An 18,164-nucleotide genomic window follows, 5' to 3' on the forward strand; every position below is an offset into this window, starting at 1 on the left:
AGGTTATTTGTACCTTTTGTTAATGTGAATTGAATTTTAACCCTAACCACAGAGGATGATTTGTTTCTTTGTGAGCATTTTTTCCCTGGGTCTTGCTGCTATGATTTATCTGAGAACATCAAAGACATCCTCAGTTCCTACGCTTTGCAAACTGAACAGAGCTCATCTAAAGCATGATTCAGAATTACAGATGATTAAGATAGTGAGAGCACACAATAACTTGTCAGATGCCTGGTAGGAAAAAATGGATCTGGGAAAATAGAATGAGTGTATCCCATGATGTAGTAAACAGCCTTAAGTGAAAGGCAGACCCCACTCTTGGGGCTGGCACAATGTGGGTTCCAGCCAGCACTGGGACTGGACACGAGAGCATGAAGTGCAGTAGAGCAATCTGGACTCAAGCATACTTAATATGCCACATATTCAAGGAGTTAAGGGTACTTTTCCTCCTATTATTCTCTATTACAATCTTATTGCTCTAATCTTTAAGAGCCTGTTCCTAATTTCCAGGCACAGTTCATTCACGTCCAGCCTACACTCTCTGTGCTTGTGCCAACCATAGCTCTTAGATTAAATAGTTCTGAAGCCCAACTGGAAATCAGGATTGTCTTTGTGATGTGTGGAGCAATCCTAGGCCAATTCATGCCTTTTCAATAGAGGTGGGCAATATTTGCCCTATGTTGACAAGCAGCACCCATCTAATTATTTCAGAGCTGTTGAAGCCTCCTCATCCTTGCAGCAGCACAGGGACATGTATCACCCACCATTACTAATGAATCACATTACCTGATACATCTTCCCCCTACACACTCATTTCCTTGACTCAAATTGTGAGAGTAATTGCACTTTGAATACTTTAAATGAATGAAAAGGGGTATAATGATGCTATGCTATCAAGAAATCCTTCTATTTTTTTTTCTCCTGTCAGGACTGTTGAGGGAAATGCTCAGTCCCTGCAACAGCCCAGAGCAGTGTCTGAGTAAGCAGGGGATCACCCAGCAGGAAAGAGAGAGGCAGGTGAGTCCAGCAGCTCTGGACCTCCTCCTGCCCTCCTCCCAGCTGTGAGGTGCTCCTTGCTGGCCCAGCCCAGCAGCACTGGCTCTCGGGAACATTCCCAGCCCTGCCTGCATCCTGGGAAGGAGCTGCCCTGCTGCTGGCCCCCCACACCAGGGACAGAAGGAGCAAGGTAGGCACGAGGGCTGGAAATGATTAACTGATGGTCAATAATTGTGCTGAGAGAAAGGAGAAGGGCAGGGAGACAAGTTGGAGTTTGGGGGAAGCTGGAACCTCTCCTGTCTCCAGCAGCTGTTGAAAAACAGAGGCAGGCAAATTCCCATTTCCTGGCTGTGGTAGCTGGGGGTGCACTGCACTCACACCCATAGGAGGGTCCCTCAAACCCCCCCTGTTGCTGGAAACCAGCCTGAGGCTGTGGGCATCCATTGCCATGGAACTCCCATGGGCTGTGAGTGTCTGCCTGGGAAGCAGAGGGAGAGAGGGAAGCAAGAGGGATGACTCAGGAGTGCTGAACCTTCGAGGAAAGCACAGCTGTAGTCCCAGATTGTGGCTGGGGGACTGCTCTGAACGGTGCTTGCTCATGCAGTGCATTCATCCTCCTCCACCTTGGAAAAAGCAGTTTTGGCACACAAAACAAAGGAGAAAAGATTGCCAGGAATAAATATTTAATTGTAGCTTTAATTAATATTTTAAGCAAAAGGAGTCATCAGTCCTGTAACTGTACCTTAGAAAGAGGTGAGATCTTGTGTGGAACAGAATGGGATGGAGAGGTAAAGTACTGTGGAAGAGAACCATGTGGTTCACATAGGAAGCTGGTTGCTGAATATTACGAGGCCTTTTCTAGATGCCCTGTCTCAGGTCAAACACACTCTGTTATGGGTCTTCTGTTTGCTTTTCCTCATGAAAAAAATAATGCCCTGCTAAGGTTTGTGTGCAGTAGTTTTATCACAAATTGTTTTGTGCCATGTCTTGTGTGATTTTGGCCAGCTAAAAGAGCGTATACTTCTGTCTCCAGAGTCTTACCTTTGTAATGATATGAGGGCATGCTTTGTCTGGTATCTACAAGTGGAAAAGAACTAGAATGAATTCACTTTCTAAGCTCTCTTTGTAAAACTATCTTTAAAAATACTGTGGGTTATTATCAGCTAGGGAAATAATGCACAAATGAAAGCATTGCTGAAACTGGATGCTGGACGAAGACAGCACACTTTGTCCCAAGGTCTCTCAGGGATTTTTGTGCTCCCAGTAAAGTCCGTGACCATTAACTGGGAGCCTGTTGTCACTGCTGCCCCGGGCTGTGCCATCAGCTGTCCTGCTGCAGGCCCTGTGTGACAGCTCTGCTCATGCAGGAGATGCCAAGCACACGCAAATGATGACAGCACAGAGCACACACCGTGCGCTGTCTCGGCAGCGCACAGCACAGCCGCGTTCCTCGTCCCCACCGCGCCGCTCGGGAGGATTCACCGGGCAGGATTACCCAGCTGGAACTCCGCTGGTTCCACGGCGCTCTCCGCCCGCGCCATCCTTCCCTTCACACCGATCCCACTCGGCTGTTGTGTTTTACCGTCGTGCCGCCGTTCTGTGCCCGCAGCATCCCGGACAAGTTGCGGCGCTGTTGGCCGGGCCAGGTGTCCCCGGGCGGAGCGGGGCGGAGCGGGGCGGAGCGGGGCTGGCCCTGCCCGGCCCGGCCCTCCCGGCACAGCGACCGGGCCAGCCCGACACAGCCGGGGCAGCGGGGCCGCCGCCAGCCCGTCCTGCCCAGCCCAGCCCAGCCCGGCCCAGCCCAGCCCAGCCCAGCCCGGCCCGGCTCGGCCCGGCCCAGGTGAGCGGGGTCTCTCCCGGAGCATCCCTCGGGGGCTTGGGTGGCCGGGCCGGGGGGAGCGGGCTCGGGGAGCCCCCGGGAGGTGCCGGTGCCGCCTGCTCCTCCTCCAGGGCGGTGGATTGATTTCGCCTCAGAGATCAGGGCCAGTTTCCTTTGTTTTGGTTTGTTTGTTTGTTGCGTTTTTTTAACACTTTCGCCTTCTTGTTGCGCTTGGGACCGGCGGGTGTGACATTGTTCCTCGGAGGGTGGCTCGTTCTAGAGATGACGAGCGAGAGAGACAAAGAGCGCTAAAGCCGCGCTTTGGAGCCCGGGGGAGAGAAAGGACTCAGCGCTGGCTGCTCAGAGGGGCACTGCAGAACTCGGAGCCTCGCTAAAGGCTCTGTTGCTGTAGCGTGAACTGCCCGCTCTGAGAGTCAGCACTTCTGCTCAGGAGAACGGGGAAAGCAAAAAAATCGGGAAGCAACCCTTTTATCGTGCTCCCTCGGCATGTTGGATGTGTGTGCGTGTCACTTCTTGCTCTTGCAGAGAAGCCTCCGAGGCTGATTTTTGGATCTATGCCTCTGAATTTGGCTTTCAAGGAGGGGAATTTGAGCTCTTTTCTGATGCTGTTTTTGCTGGCCCTGTCGAGCTACTTCTGAGAAATGTTTGCAAAACCTTTTGTGGTGTTAGATTTGATTTCTTAGAGAGTCTCAGAAAACTTTCAGGCTGCTTTGTTGTGACTCTCCTCGTCGTAATTTTTGCAAGGTTGAAAGGATTTTTTTGACTGCTGTTCTTAACCTTTACTTTCTGACTATTATCTTATGTTTGGCAAACATAATTTCTGTCCTTCTGTTGATTATTAATAATGGACGATAGCAAGGCCTGTTAATGTAGCTGCAGAGGGCTCTGGCTTTCACAAATACATCTTAGTATCTCATTAAATCTAAAGAGGTTTAACTAACATACAGCAGTAAAGTTAAAAAAAGCCCCAACTCATATGAAGGCTTTGGGTGTTTACAGGAAAAAAAAGTTGTGTGTGCCAAAGAAACTGTAGGAAAGATGAGCCTGTTCTCTGACAATGGGTTTATTTTCACTTTCTATGTGGGGGTGTAAAGGAGAGAAAGCATGTGTTTTTCCTGGTGGCCCTTAGCAGGGGCAGAGCTGAGGCAGGAGCTGGTGCCACGGCCCCGTGTGTGCTGTGACACCCATGTGTGACCTGACCCAGGGTGTGGTTGTGATGCTGCCCTGTCCCCCCTGTCCTGGGCACCTGCTGCTGGCTGCAGCTACCCTGCACTGTCCCGAGCTTCTGCCTCTGCTGTGCCCAGGGCTGTAAATATTTTGACCAGCACCATCCTCTCCTTTACTCACGTGTATGTAAGCACAGAAATGCTTATCTGCAAGTAATTTGAAATTAGCCAGATAAGGCCAGGTGATGCTGCCTTCTGTCTCCTCTTACCACTGTGGCTTTCTGGGTAGTGCTGTCCTTAGGGTGAATCCAGGGGTTATATCCAGCTGTAGAATGAAACCCACCATGAACATGAAGGTATCTGCTTCAGTAGATACAGCAAACTGCCAGGCCCTGTTCATGCACCACACCAAATGTTGTTCCTGGGGGGAAATGTGGTGTGTGGGGCTCTTTCCAGGTGATAGGACCAGCACTGTGCCAAGGCTGTTCTCGGTGTCAAGCCTGACAGTGACAGAAGAAAATAAATCCTTCCCCTGCTTCCATTTCACCCTGAGTGGGCTGTGGGGTGTAGAAGGGGTTGGGGTCTCTTTTATTGTGGCCGGGGTGTCTTCAGGGTGAAAGCTGAAGTTGTTTATTGCATCTTTTGGTCTATTTTTGTCTCAAGTTTCTGTAAGGAACAGTTTTTGAATCACTGGGCATGGAGTAGAGTTGGCAGGGATTGATAGTAACTGCTTGAAACTTGGGAAAAGACTGATGGGGATCAGCATTAGCAAAATTTATTGGTATTGTAACTGTTCAAGTCTAGATTGATAAATATTCTGAATGTTGGTGGTGAGAGTTGTTGATTAATCTGCCCCTCATCTGGAAGGTTTCTGGCAGAGACTAAGGAGAAGAATTCAGCTTGCAAAGTGTAAAGCCCATTAACATCAAGGGGAAGGATGAGTGGGGATCACATCCCTTCTCTGGGGTGGCAGCTGCCATCTCCTGGGGCCAGTAGGCTGGGAACAGCATTGTGCACAGCACAGGGGTGGCAGTCTTTGAAGAGGAAAGAAAAAAAAGGGGATGAAATGTTTGTTTTTCTTTCTGCACAAAAGTTTTAAAAACTCTAATCCTGCTTTTTGCAACAGGTTGATATGGAAAACCAAACAAAAACCCCAACTGAAGCACTGTAAAGAAAGGAGAGATGCAGAGAGATGATTTGGGTTTGCATGATGCATCAGTCCCCAGCACTGTCCAGATAAAATGAGAAACAGAAAGCATTCATCTGACTGACTGAGCAGGGCAGAGGCAATTGTTCTGCTTCCTCCTCTCGCTGTGTCTTTTCCTGGTTCCTGAGGCAACTCCCATGAGGGATCAGTGATCTTTATTTCCTCCCTCCCGCAGTGATTGCGGCTCCCGGCTTTGTGCTCCCGGGGCTGCGGGGGCTCCTGCGCCTGCCTGGAGAGGCCTCAGCTGGGCAGGGGGCTCCAGGGCCTGTCTGAGCCACCCTCAGTGGGCCAGGCAGCTCCTAGGGTCTGTCTGAGCCACCCTCAGCTGGCCAGGGCCTGTCTGAGCCACCCTCAGCAGCTCCCAGGGTCTGTGTGAGCCACCCTGAGTGGGCCAGGGGGCTCCCAGGGCCTGTCTGAGCCACCCTCAGCAGCTTCCAGGGTTTGTCTGAGCCACCCTGAGTGGGCCAGGGGGCTCCTAGGGCCTGTCTGAGCCACCCTCAGCTGGCCAGGGCCTGTCTGAGCCACCCTCAGCAGCTCCCAGGGTCTGTCTGAGCCACCCTGAGCGTCCCAGGGGGCTCCCAGGGCCTGTCTTAGCCACCCTCAGCTGGCCAGGGCCTGTCTTAGCCACCCTCAGCTGGCCAGGGCCTGTCTGAGCCACCCTCAGCAGCTCCTAGGGCCTGTGTGAGCCACCCTCAGCAGCTTCCAGGGTCTGTCTGAGCCACCCTGAGTGGGCCAGCCAGCTCCTAGGGTCTGTCTGAGCCACCCTCAGCAGCTCCCAGGGTCTGTCTGAGCCACCCTCAGCTGGCCAGGGTCTGTCTGAGCCACCCTCAGCTGGCCAGGGCCTGTCTGAGCCACCCTCAGAAGCTCCTAGGGTCTGTCCAAGCCACCCTCAGCAGGCCAGGCAGCACTCTCAGGTTTGTCTGAGCCACCCTCAGCAGGCCAGGCAGCTCTCAGGTCTGTCTGTGTGCTGCTCTGCTGTGGCTGCCATGCTGGAGCCCACGTTGGCCTGCAGAGACCAGCGAGCAGGGCGAGCGCTGTGCTCGCCGCCGCTTCCCGAGAATAAACAGAGGCCTCCTGGCTTTTGTAAACAAGCAGAGCACGATCACTTTCTGCCGTGATCTTGGTTTGCCTCCCTCCGCTAGTGGCTGAGAAAAAGGCTAAGGTACGGAAGATGCAGAGATGGGATCCCCTCTGACAGGAGGCGACACCTCGGAGCATCGTCCCTGCCTCGGTGGCAGCCGGGAGAGGAACCAAACTGACGCTTTCTTTGTCTCTGCACTGTGCAGGAAGACACCCGGCTTTTGTTCCTGTCATTTTTGGGGCATGTGGAGCACACTAAAGTGGTGTGTTTGCCTCCCCCCCCCCCCCCCCCCGAGGGAAGCTGTGCTATCCCATGTGAGTCAGATCGCATCTGCCCAGGCTTGGCTGTAGTGCCCCGGGGTAGCTGGGGTGTGGGTGCTGCCTGGGAGCTGAGCCTGCTCTAATGGACCGGCTTCAGCAGCCTGCAAACCCCTCCTGCCTCACTGAAATCAGCTGCATCCGTGTGGTTCCTCCCGTGCTACAATCCTACTGATGGACTCCAGGGCTTTGCTGGTTCTTTATTTGCCATTGGTTTGCACAGCAGCTTTTTTTCTTTGGGTCGATTTAAAATATAGATAGATAAATATATATATAACAAAGTAACCTATCCAATCTTTAAAAAATAACGATTCTCTTGGTTGTAGTGCCGCTCACGATGAGGCTCTTGCATTATTAATGCAATTTGGAAACTGAATAGAAGTCTAAAGAAAATGAACATTAAATTTTTGATCCATGGTGTGACTGTTAGGCTCTGCTTACCTTGAATTGTGTATTTCTGCAGGGAGGAGCTGGTGATAGAGTCAAGGTCTCAACAGATGTTTAAATAGGGCTGTTTCAAGGACAGCAATTGTGAATTTGACCTTTGGGTGCTTGCCCAGCTGTTTGGGTAATAATTGGTGGCCTGTGACCACACTTCTTGCCCAGCACTGGGATCTGGGAAGGTAAACCTGGGCTTGAGCTGCAGCCTCCCAGTGATCAGACAGCCGAGGGGTGAAGGCACACAGGGAACAAAACAACCTGCAGTTAAATCCCAAGGGGGTTGTGAACTGCAAGGGAGGGCTCTATTACCTCTCTCTGGAAAAAGCAAGCAGGCCTGTGTGCACCGCGTGTTCCTTACCCAGATGGCTCCATGCCTGATCTGATCACAGAGCGCTTTGTGTGGGACCAAGGAAAACAGAGAACCTTGACCTGGTATTTTCTCTGGAATATTAAACCTTGCTGGTCCTGTGCCATGTCTCATGAGCAGCACATGACTGGGGAAGTGACAGAGCACTAAGAGTTAAGGCTGGTCCCAAGGAGGGAAGCAAAGTGTGTGCTGGTGTTATCCAGGTGGGAGCTCGTGTGCCAAAGTGCTGGGGACTGCCCGGGAGCTGAAGCCAGGCTGGATGGGGCACTGATGGGGCTGCAGCCAGGAGGTTCCAGAGGAGCGTGGCCAGCATGGGAAGAGCTCCCACAGCACGCTGGCAGAGCCTCTAACAAAGGGTCTGTCCTGCTCAGCCACTTGTCACATCAACCATGGTGTACTCATCCCATGGGGGAGGACAGGCTGCAGCTGCCTGCTGCAATTGCAGATCTTGGTGACTAACAGCAAAACCAAAACATAAAATTGCCGAGAACTGGAGTGGGAACCTCTGCTTCCAAAGGACTGTTTATCAGTTGGCTGTTTGCAGGAGGTTTGCAGCCCATTCAGCATCTGATGTGCACCATGTCTTCCCAGAGCTGGTTTTGGGCAGGGTGGGAGGCCTGGTGACTTCTCTGCCATGGGGTGTTCCTCCAGGCACAACTCTGTTTTCCAGGAGTGCTGCTTTTCCCAGGGTTTCAAATTCTTTGCCATTTGCTATTTAAGAAAATGACCAGACAAAGACTAGACTGTGTCCAGGAAATAAACATTTAATCTTGCCTGTCCAGTGGGGGAGGAATTTTCTTTTTATGTCAGTCCTGGTTTAATGTTTGGTTTGTTTACGTTGCACAGCCAGTCACGCTGATGGAGGCCCTCTGGCAAAATGGACTATACTGTTTTATGTGCTCCTGCCTTCTCAGTGCTTCTTGTCTGCTGCCTTTCCCTTCATGATATGATTTCAGAAGGCTGGTCAAAGGCATTTGCTTGTTTTCAGTTACATCAGTCATTTGATAAAAGAAAGTCTTGGTCGTGATTTCAACTTGTCAATTTCTTAAAAGGGTAAATGAAACTGCCAGAAAGCAACGTCAAAGAATTTCCTGTTTACAAAATTTATGCCTCTTGCTGGAGTGTAAATACACATTAAATACATGATTTGGGTCTTCTCACCCAGCTCATCAAGGCAGTGCCTTTCTGTGCAGTGGCAGGTGCAGAACAGGAGCACTGCTGATCTCAGCCAGCAAAGGCAAAATTTACTCAACTGTGAAGACTGTGACTTTATTTTCTCCAATATTTGAAGAAAATCTAGCAATGAGAATTATGAAACATGGTGATAGCCTTTTTATGGAGAGTCTTTGTGATGGAGACTGGTAGGAGGAGTTCTTAAAGTTGTTTCAAACTATTAAAGTATTGGGCTCTTCATTTTACAGGTAGGGGAGACAGTAAATAGAGTGACTATCGATTTTCTGCTATACGGTGTTCCAGAAAGTGTGTTTGAATCTTACACAGGTCTCAGTTTCTGAATAAACATGTTCTCTTTTTTTCTATGCAGAAGGATGATTTTTCTCTACCCTGGGAACTGTGTCAGTCCTAGAAATTATTCTCACCAATGTTTAGGACACCAGGAGCTGAAGGAGTATCTTAATATACTTAAATATTTGTGCGGTTCCACTGGTTTCTGATAATTATTTTTTTGCATTGATTTTTTTCTTTTCTCCCTGTACCAGCCTTAGACAAACATGGTCTCTGTCCCGGGGGATGTGTGATCCACTGCAGTGTCTTTTACCCATGGCAGCAGGGATTTCAGGACAGGAACTCACTGCTGGAACCCAGTCCAGGCTGAATCTGGCAGAGCTGCTGCCCAGGCACTGCCAGCAGCATCTCAGCATCATGATGTCACCATGCTGCTACCTGCACTACCCATTTTTCACATGCTCACCTTTCCTTCCATCCCTCAGGCTCTTCTGGTAGACAAACCTCACCTGAAAAACATCCCAGAGGAATAAAATTAGAAACAAAGGTAGTGCAGAGCTGTCTCAGCACTTACCACAGCCCCATGGGGACAAAAGTGGTTTTGCTGGACACTCACTAGACTGGTACAGCTGGGGTCTGGGATTTTAATCAAATTTGTTCTTGAACATTGCAGTGTGGCTGCATTGCCTGTTCCCTGGCTTGAGTCCTGAGGAGGAGCCCTCTCTGGTACCCTGTGATGTGGAGCTGTGCAATGTGGGCTCTCCTGGCCAGCAGGACCAGGGTGAACCCAGGGGGTGTGCAGGCAGTACCCTGATATGGCTTGTTCTGGGCCTGGGGCTTGTTCCTGAGGCAGGCAGACCCTGAGGATCCTTAGCTGTGTAACACTGGGTTTCACACAAAGCATGCTCTAGATAAAAATAACAAAGGCACTGTCAAATATATCCCTGTCTTTGTTTCTTTACTGATCTCACATCACTCTTGGTAGTGGCTCTGGCCCAGTTTCATAAGGTCATGTAGCTATTAGCATGTGGCTAAACAGGCAAACTGAATCAAAACAATCCTTCAGAAAGGCATTCCCTGCTGCTCCTGTGTGCAGTGTTTGCTCTTCTTGTGTGTCCCATTGTCCCTGTGATTGAAGTAGATGCAGTTTTTTGGGGTAGTGATTGCTCTAACACAACACTTTAGTACAGTTTCCTATTAAACATGTGTTTCTATATGGAGGTTTAGTTTTATACCTGAAGAATGTACATGCCTCAAGATTTGCCTGCTTTTTTTCAGCTACAACACTTGATTTTTACCTTGCCTGAAAAGCTTGAGTTGCCCCTTTGTGGTATTTGCTGGGTCCCCAGGACAAAGGAGGAATTGATGAATCTGACTCCGTGTTCTTAGAAGGCTAATTTATTATTTTGTGATATTGTATTAAAGAATGCTATACTAAAAATGTACTAAAGAATAGAGAAAGGATACAGACAGAAGGCTTACCAAGAATGATAATAAAAACCTCGTGACTGACTCCTCAGAGTCTGACAGAGCTGATGGTGATTGGTCATTAATTAAAAACAATTCACATGAAACCAATCAAACATGCACCTCTTGGTAAACAATCTCCAGCCACATTCCAAAGCAGCAAAACAGGGAGAGGCAAATGAGATAATATTGTTTTTTCTCTGAGGCTTCTCATCTTCCCAGGAGAAGAAATCGTGGCGAAGGGATTGTTCAGAAGATCTGGCAGTGACACCCCTGCCCTTGCTGTGGTCTGTGTTGGCCTTTGAGCACTAACACAGCAGCCACAAACAACACAAAACCAGTGCCTGTGGTTCTGGACAGCTCTGTCCTGCCCAGCACAGCAGTGGGGCCGTGGCTCTGGAACTCACAGAGCAGTGAATGGTTTTGTTTGGGTGAATAGGCACGAAATGCAGCCCCGCACACGTGCCCGTGCTGGCTCTGCGGTTTTGCAGCCACTGCAGCACAGTGTGACTCCTTCTGCCATTGCTGAGAGCACAGGCTGGATTGCTGAGCCAGAAAGACTGGTTTGTGCACACAGGATAATCAGAGAGGCCAGTCACACTCCCCACAGGCCCATTTCCCCATGTGGTGCCTGCAGTAGGCTGGCTGGACTAGGGGTACTGTAAGCATTTTTGAGACTTAAAAAGAATTTTTTCCCTAGAACTCTAAAGTGCATCATCAGTGGTGTTTTCCAAGCTGCCATACGAGAGGATGTGATGGAGGGTGTGTAGCAGCCAGAGGATTTGGGGTGTTTATTGGGGTGGCTGGTGTGCCTGGAGCAGCTCTGGAGGCTGAGAGCTGTGGGGTGTGCTCTGGAGGCATCACAGGTCTGAGTGCACGTGTAGGGGCTGCTGTCAGTGCAGCAGATCACACAGAGCTCTGTAAGGCAGCAGCTGGCAGGGGGGATAGGTGTGCTGCCAGGACTGAGCAGCTCTGTGAGGCAAAATGCTACATTTTCTGTTCAGCCAAGGAGTTTGGTTGTCTATGTTAGCTTACATATTCTTTGTTCCACCAGTTGTTTGGTTATGTAAGAAAAACCAGACCTGTGCATCATATATATTTATGTAATTCTTATCCTGTAGACTTCAGTTAAACATATTAAGGCAGTTTCAGCTGAGAGTTCAGAGGTAACCATTAGTTTTACAGTGTTGATGGAGCACTTGCCTCCTGCTGGAGCATGAGGACACTGAGAGGGTCACAAGCACAAACTTGTGTACAGCATGGTGAGATATACTGGAAATTGTGTTGAGAGATGTAATGGAGGGGAGAAAAAACAGAAATGCAGTTGTTAAGTGGGCCTGTGATATTGAAATATCTATCTATCTATCTGTTTCTCCATTAAAATTTAGGTCTATCATCCCACCAGATGCAGAGCATTTTCTGTTTCTTAAATTATTTCAGTCAATTTTATATCTTTTGGCCATTACTTGATATTGATGTAGGTTCATAATTCTGTCTCCATCACAAACCTTTTGTTTAATTGATTTCTGAGTGATCTTTTTGAAATAGACCCAAGTTATTAACCTGAGATGCTTAAAAATATGCATAGAAAGTGTCAGGCAGTGAGGCTGGGATGTGTTCTGTGCATTGGGATAACCAGAAAGTAGAGCCTGGCCTGTCCAGAAGGGCATCTGGGGTCTCTGGGTGCCTCACAGAGCTGGTGTGAGGATGAAGCTGGTTTTGAGTGGTTTCTGACTCTGTACCCTGCCAACTGCATCTTGCTGCAATGCTGGCAGATGAAATACTCTCAGAGGATTTTTTTCCTTGCCAATACACGTATGCCTCATAAATTTCCATGGTTATAGATCTCTGTAATGTGAACTGTTTTCCCCTATTGAAAATGTTGATTAGGGAGGAAACACAGTGAGCTAATTGTTCTGAGTAACACTTGAGCCACATAAATATTTCAGGGGATTTCAGTAGCCTTAAAAGGCTCAAAGTTGCACATGAACAAACTTAACCACAATTGTGCCTGAAGTTTTGTGATGTCAGAGGAGGCTGAAAAGGGGACAACTTTTCAAAAGTGCCTAGGGATTTACATATGTATAACTTCTTTGTAATAGTATGACACTGCATAACCCATTTGCCTTGTAGATGAGCTTTAAGATGCTTAGACACAAGACACATGAGAGATTTTCATGTTCTGGTACAAATATTTTCTGCCAATATGAAATAAATCCTGGAATAAATTCAAGGAGGATGCTCCAGCATGGAAGCAATGGCAGAGGGAAATCTTCAGACTTGCAAAAAGACTGAAGGAGGAGCTGGGTTCCAAAGCTGGAGAACAAGCACTGGAAGGGACAGAAAGTTCCCTTTTCAGCCATATATTGTGTTTTGTCTGGGAAACACATCAGCTCACTGTGACTGAGCATGTTAACAAGTTTAGGATGAGATATATGAAGTGTTGCCTCTGCTATCCCAGAGCAGAGTTCCCATCCCTGGCTAATGGAGGAGAGATGAAGGCAGCAGGAACTTGGAGTGACCAGCACAATGGTTCTGTGCTGGGGACAATAAAACATTGAATAGATAATATCTGCTTTCTGGCCCAAAACAGCCATCTTGTTGACAAAGCTAAATCTTCAGAAATATTTGATACTAGTGGGGTTTATTGTCTAAGAAAGAGTCGTGGCAGCCATTCAAGTGACAAAGTGGGGAGTGTTTTGTTTTAAAAAGGCACAAGGTTTTTAATTTGTGCCTGGAAATTTAAAGGGCAGGGGGCAAGATCACCAGAAACAGTTTGTAACTATTCTTGCTCTCTACCCTCTTTATGTCTCTTCTGCTAGAAAATTTAAGATTTAAGGTTTGATTTATGAATAAGTCTGTACACCCTTTCTTGTGTGCTCCTCTAAGCTAATGTTTTTTTTTCCCATTTGTTTCATTATTCCTTTTCTAATTTATTGTTGCCTTTCAATCTCACTGTCCTTTCTTAATTTCCCTGTAAAAAGGGCCTCTCCTCACAGTCCACTGAAAGGAGTGGAGGCCCTTTCTTCATAGATACTTAAGCTGTGGGATTCCTTGCCACAGGATACTGCAGAGGTTAAAAGATTATATGAGCTCAGGAAGGGCCTGAAAAATCTCCTAGGAGGTTATTAAATACCACTATGCAACTTTTAGTTGGCCATTTCTTTAAATGAGGATGCAGGAAAGGTGTTGATGGTAAGCAATATATACATAATAATAATAATACATGCTGCTCTCACCTTGTATTTAACTCTAACCTGGGCAGCTTCACCTGGCTACCAGTGTTGGATCAAGTAAAGTCATCCTGATGATCCCCAGCTTTACTGCAAGGCTCCTTTGGGATCTCCCTTCACACTGCCCTGTACCCTTATCACAGCTCTGAGGACACTGGGGACACCAACACTTGCTCCTCGGGGTGACCTCTTGTGTGCTTGGCTTCAGGGAAGGGGCACCTGGCTTGGAGCTGGGCTTTGGGAGCTGCTGTCTGTGCTTCTGCTCTGGGTTCTGGCACTGTGGGGGCACCTGGCAGTGGCTTTGGGAGCAGCTGGGCACTGCTGTGACAGGGTGGCCCTGCTGGCAGTGGCTTTGGGAGCAGCTGGGCACTGCTGTGACAGGGTGGCCCTGCTGGCAGTGGCTTTGGGAGCAGCTGGGCACTGCTGTGACAGGGTGGCCCTGCTGGCAGTGGCTTTGGGAGCAGCTGGGCACTGCTGTGACAGGGTGGCCCTGCTGGCAGTGGCTTTGGGAGCAGCTGGGCACTGCTGTGACAGGGTGGCCCTGCTGGCACAGGAACAGCCAGGGCTGGAGCCTGGCAGCTCACCCAGCTGGCAGACCAAAAGCAAGGCAGGATTCTGGGCATCTCAGCCCTGGCTTGTGCTGGCTCAGTGCCCCTGGGTGTGCTGCGGGCACAGGGATGGGTGTGCCAGCCCGTCCCACAGGGCACTGCCACCTGCCTGGTTGGTGACAGGCTGTGGTGTCCTGCCCAGGTGAGAATCCCCACCTTTTTCTGCTGTCATTTAAATACTTTTGATTACATTAACCAATATTATAGGTGCACAGCAAATTAAGTCACTGGGCAACACTTGCACCTAATTACCACCATCATCATCTTCAACCACCATCTTCAACCTTGCCTGGAAGAGCTCCCAGAGGAGGATGCTTGTCTGGAACCTGTCACTGCTTGTCCAGGCTCACCACGAGCTAGGGAGAGTTTTCCACCTCCTGCAATCTGTTCTTTAAACAAAAGGAGCTGGAAAAATGAGATTTTATAAGCAAAGTGAGGGCCTGGGCTTCTCCTGTGAGAGTGTGTGAGGGAAGGCGTGCTGGTCTTGGGACAGCTCCGTGCCATTCCCAGCACTGTCCTGAGGAACTTGCCTTACCACTGGCTGGTGGTGTGCTCTGCTCCCACTGAAGTACATTTTTACAAGGGGCAGGATGGAAGCTGGTCCTTCCCATGTGATTGTGCACACTCTGTCCCCTGGCAGCTGACAGTGCATCTGTTACAGCCTCCTGTGCTCACTGACCAGTGGAGGACCCTGGCTAGCTCTGCTCAGCTTGGAGCAACAAGTTTGTGCATCATCAATCATGGCAAATGCTGGATTTCCAGTGAGAGAGAATCCTGATTCCTCTGTATTTTTGATAAAATGAGCCACAGGGTATCACCATATATCCTTCAGTATAATCCTAAACCAGTTGAAACATGTACTTAATCTGACTAACCACTCAGTTCCTTCACCTAAACTTTTTTTTCTTTGAGCTTTCATGAACAGTGGAAAACATGGGACTGCAGGCAGTCCTCATCTCTGTCAGTGTGCTGTATAGGCTGCTGATGACTGAGTTCCTCCCCATCCCTCTCTGTGATCACTGCTCTGCAGGGTGGGTTTGTGCTGCCTGAGCAGGGTTTCCTTCAGACACAGACACTGCTCACTGCAGGAGCAGAAGGGCACCCCCAGCATCTGGGGACAAAATGTTCAGTGCTGAGATTGCTTGGAAATAGCTGCTACCGTTTGTAAACTAAACCCTGCTTTAACCCAAATTAATTTGTACACCCAAACAAGCCATAGGAATTTTCCTTGTTGCATTTTGCTTACCTTATAATTAGGCTTTTACTGGACATGTCCTGGTCTCCATTAAGTGACAAATCACTCCAGTGTGTGGGCACTCTGCAGCCTCCAAGAGCATCATGTTTATATCATAATCCTCTGTGACATGTCACATGCATGTTGCAACTCCTCTGAGTTTCAGTGCTAATTGAAATACCAGTATGAACTGTGGAAAGTTAGTCATGCAGACTAAGCTGGAAGGGGAAGCTCTCAGAAGCTGTTTCGTAACTGGTTGTGTTTTGTAAGTGCCTCACCCTGAGGTGCAGGGGCAGTGCTGGGATGCTCACAGTGCTGGGATCCTTGTGTGCACGGGGTCCCAGTGCCATAAAGGGCTCAGGAAGGAGCTCCAGGGAGGAGCTGTGCTCTGGCTGGTGCTCAGGCACCTCAGAGAGGGAGCTGGGAGCTGCTGTAGGACTGGGGACACCCTCAGTCCCTCACCTTTATCAGGGCACAGAGCGGGGAGTCCTGGTGCCTTCACTCTCTCAGAGATGGGAGCCAGGGGCTGTGGATTTTCTTGCTGAGATGAGGTTTTTTGGGTGTCAGCTGAAGAGCAGGTGGAGCTCAGGGGTTTATCTGCACAGCTTCCTTGGAGAAGGAAAGAAATGCAGCTGCACAGAATAAGTGTGGAAACCAGGATGTTTGAAAGTGAAAATTAAAAAAAAAGTAAGCAGAGTTTCCGGTGTTGTTTCTAAATCCAGGAAAAGCCCAGAAAACAATCAGATTTTCAGATATATTTTAGACATACTTTTCAAATTCCTTTTAGAGATTGAAATGAAAGAGATCTTGCAGAACCTGCAGCTGAAAGCAGCTGCTCTTGGGGAGTTTTGTTCTGTCTTTGAGAAAAACCCTCATTTTCCAGGCAAGCATAGCCAGTGCTGTCCTGTTCATGGGCCATTGTGGCACCATCTGAAAGCAGCTCCTCCAGGCAGGGCTGTTTCCAGACTAAGGAGGCCAGAAGAGCATTTTCTGCATGCTGGAGCACTGGAGGATGCAGAGCAGCATTCCCTGGGGATGTTCACTGGAGGTGTTGCAGTCTGTGATGTGAAAAAGAAACCATTCATAGATGGAGAGATTTCATGGAGCCTGCCACCCTGCCATATCCATTTGGACTATTTCCAGGCATTTACATGAATTAAAAGTGAGACAAGATTTCTGTGGTAGTGTTGTGCTGGTCAGAATGGATAACTTCCCCAAACCTGCTATTTTAGGGCATTCCTAGAGGTATGGGGCAGACTTTAAGAGAAATAGGATGTATAGATGTATAGAGAAATTATGGTGATATCTATATATCCCCAACCTTATCACTTCAATTGCTTTTCAAAGTTATTTTTCAAGGAGAATTTCAGAAATTTTTCCTGCTTGTATTGTGCTCTTTGTAGCTCACTTGTTACAGGTGCTTTGTAGGTCACTTGTTGTAGATGACATTTTGGGGTCTCTTTCTGCACACATTGGCCAATTTTTCTAAAAAAGGTATGATAAAAAATATTTTTGCTTTGAAATGTTAAATTAGTCTACTTTTGCCATGACGCTACTGTAATTCATTTTATTTATATTCCACTTTGCTGCGTTCCTAAACATAAATATTTAAAAAAATCACACTGGAGAAAGAGAAATGATGCATGTTGAAATATGGGGCGATTTCAGGGTAATGTGGCACGTGGCTGGAGTTTCCTAAAGAGCCTGAAAACATCCCCACCCTACGTCATGTTGCACTCACTCTGTAAATCCCCGCAGGCACATGTTTTGCTGGCTCAAGCAGCAGAGAGCTGCTGTCCCTGCTGCTGGCCTGGCTGGGATCTCACTGCTGGCCTTTCTGCAGAGCTGGCACAGGGGGATGGGTGCTCCTGGTAGCTCAGGGTGCCTGCACTGCTGGTGCTCTTGGGCTTTGTGGGATGATGTCCTTGCCATGGCCAAGGGGAGAGTGCTGGCTGGGCTGGGGGAAATGCAGGGGGTTTCCTGGTTGTAGGGGAAAATTAGGGGAAAACCTGATGGATGTGGGTTGGGAGATGTAAGATGTAAGATCCTTCTGAGAGATGTAGGAAAGTGGGTTTGTTCAGCTAGTCACAGAGTCAAAAAATGAGGAAGGAATTTGTGGGTGCTGAAGAAGGGCTGCTACCCAAGTTCCAGGGGTGATCCTTGATTTTACAGGGAGTCAGTTCAGAACCCAGGATAACATCTGGAAAACATCTCTGCAGACTGCTGGTAACTGCCTTAGGAAGGCAAAGCATTTGTGAGGAGGCGGCTGGGAGGGCTGGGGTGTGGGTTTTGTTTTGTTTTGAGTTTTTGCTGTAGGCTTCCTGTGTCAACACTGCCCGGCCTCCAGCTGCGCCTGCGAGTGGGGAGAGTGTCTGCTCCTGCAGGAGGGCTGCCAAGGGAAATGAGCTAATCCCTGCATGAACAACGTCAACAAGTGGCCACACCGGCATGAACTGAAACAGCCCAGCTGCACCTTTGTCTTTGTGAAGGTCCAGATGAGCTGATCCTCTGCCACAGGAGGTGGGAGCTGCTGCCATCCTGCTGTACACACATGGTTCAGCTTGGTCGGTCAGGCTCCCATCCTTCTCATTGTGCCTGGTTTGTAGAGCTGGCAGAGAAGCCCAGAGGCAGAGGGATGAGGCAGTGCACTCTCCTGTGCAGAGATGCACCATCCTGCCTGCCTGCCTGCCTGTAGAGACTGAGCTGCAGCACGGGCTCTGCATCCCCCCAAGTCCCCACTGGT

At 48.9% G+C, this 18,164-nt stretch overlaps 1 protein-coding gene across 2 annotated transcripts in view; it reads left to right on the forward strand.

The window, feature by feature from the left end:
• The first annotated feature begins 922 nt into the window (after positions 1-922).
• The window catches only part of CARHSP1 (calcium regulated heat stable protein 1), a 39,200-nt gene continuing 21,958 nt past the window's right edge, over positions 923-18,164 (forward strand). Inside the window, exon 1 of one of the 2 annotated variants that reach the window (XM_077186992.1) lies at positions 923-1,186. The gene's annotated coding sequence lies outside the window, so the exon portion shown is untranslated. Of the gene's footprint in view, positions 1,187-2,698; positions 2,837-18,164 lie in introns of those variants that run through there. The other variant, XM_077186993.1, reaches the window with a different exon arrangement.

Source organism: Agelaius phoeniceus, chromosome 16, assembly GCF_051311805.1.
Source record: "Agelaius phoeniceus isolate bAgePho1 chromosome 16, bAgePho1.hap1, whole genome shotgun sequence".
Lineage (NCBI taxonomy): Eukaryota > Metazoa > Chordata > Aves > Passeriformes > Icteridae > Agelaius > Agelaius phoeniceus.